The sequence below is a fragment of the Sesamum indicum genome, linkage group LG1 (genome assembly GCF_026168435.1).
Source record: "Sesamum indicum cultivar Baizhima isolate 11 linkage group LG1, ASM2616843v1, whole genome shotgun sequence".
Lineage (NCBI taxonomy): Eukaryota > Viridiplantae > Streptophyta > Magnoliopsida > Lamiales > Pedaliaceae > Sesamum > Sesamum indicum.
Window position 1 is genome coordinate 6,327,599 of NC_142657.1, and position 1,325 is coordinate 6,328,923.

At 42.0% G+C, this 1,325-nt stretch overlaps 1 pseudogene; it reads right to left on the bottom strand.

The window, feature by feature from the left end:
• Nucleotides 1-207: 207 nt before the first annotated feature.
• On the bottom strand, nucleotides 208-1,071 carry LOC148789413 (adenylate isopentenyltransferase 5, chloroplastic pseudogene; annotated as a pseudogene).
• Between the last annotated feature and the right edge of the window lie 254 nt (nucleotides 1,072-1,325).

Sequence of the window (1,325 nt, forward strand, 5' to 3'; positions counted from 1 at the left end):
ATATTTCTTGTTGATAATGCCAATCGAACAAACATGAGTTTAAATTTCTATAAATTGGATTACATATGTATTTCGTTGATCAAAGCATTGAATATTAATGCTATCACACTAAATGTACTGCCATGAATTTTAACTCAGTATATCAGTAGAACTACAAAATTTTGCTGATCATACTAGTTGTTCATATGCACGAACGTACATAATTGATCATACTAATTGTTCATATGCAGTAGGTTTCGGATCTATGTTTTCTTTGCAAATGAAACGAGCCACCATGTTCGTACTCGGCTCCAGCACCAATTTCTTCCATGCATCATTGGCATCTCCACCACATCGAAGGAATACCTCTGTGGCGTTTAACCGATAGATCTGCCACCCAAATTCCTCCCTCATCCTCAAGATCTTTTCAACTTGACGGCAAGCTAATTTGCAAGTATTCATCTTAATTTCATCTATAGCTGCCTTAAGAAGCTTAGCCCTAGTTTCACCATCGACTAGACCCTCACTCCTGAAGAATTCATCCATCTCGGGGACCCCGATGGCACGCCTAATCCCATAATCATAGTCACGAATTTTTGGGTCAAAAAATGCCTTGCCCTCCTCCACCAACCCGCTATCCACCATCTGATCAACCCTTTTCGACACGTACGTGTGCAAGACCGGGATCGCCACGTCCATCCAGAGAAAGCAACACTCGTACTTGGAGGAAAACTCAGTGTTGTCAGTGACAAGTGCCTCTATGAAGGAATTGGACCCTCCAGCAATGATTGGCAACCGATTCTTTTGTACGATGGCATCAGCAGCCAGCAATGCATGATGCACAAAATCATGTACAGTGAAATCCACCTCGGGATCAATGATTCCGAGCAAATGGTGCGGCACGCCGTGGCATTCCTCATTGCTCACCTTATTGGTTACTATGTCAAGGCCCTTATAGACCTGAATTTTGTCCGAGTTGATGACCTCTGCCCCAAAACGGGTGGCCAGGTCTATCGCCAGGCGCGATTTGCCTGTGCCAGTGGCACCCAATACCACCACCACCTTATCCTTCCCTTGGTGCTTGTTCATCATGCTCCGAACTGAAAAGTTTGTCATGCTAGATTGTGCTGGCTTCCAAGCGGAGATCGACATTTTAATTGGTAATTACTTTTACTTTTTGTAACACCTGTCAATTTCATCACACAAATAAAAAAAGAAAAAGGACACGTGTTAGAATACTCTAAAACAAAACTTGTACCAAATACAATCTACTATTTTAGAATATCTATCTATCATAGAGTGACAAGCCCTGCTCAACTCTTGGATTAATTTCTCTTCTTCAAAAT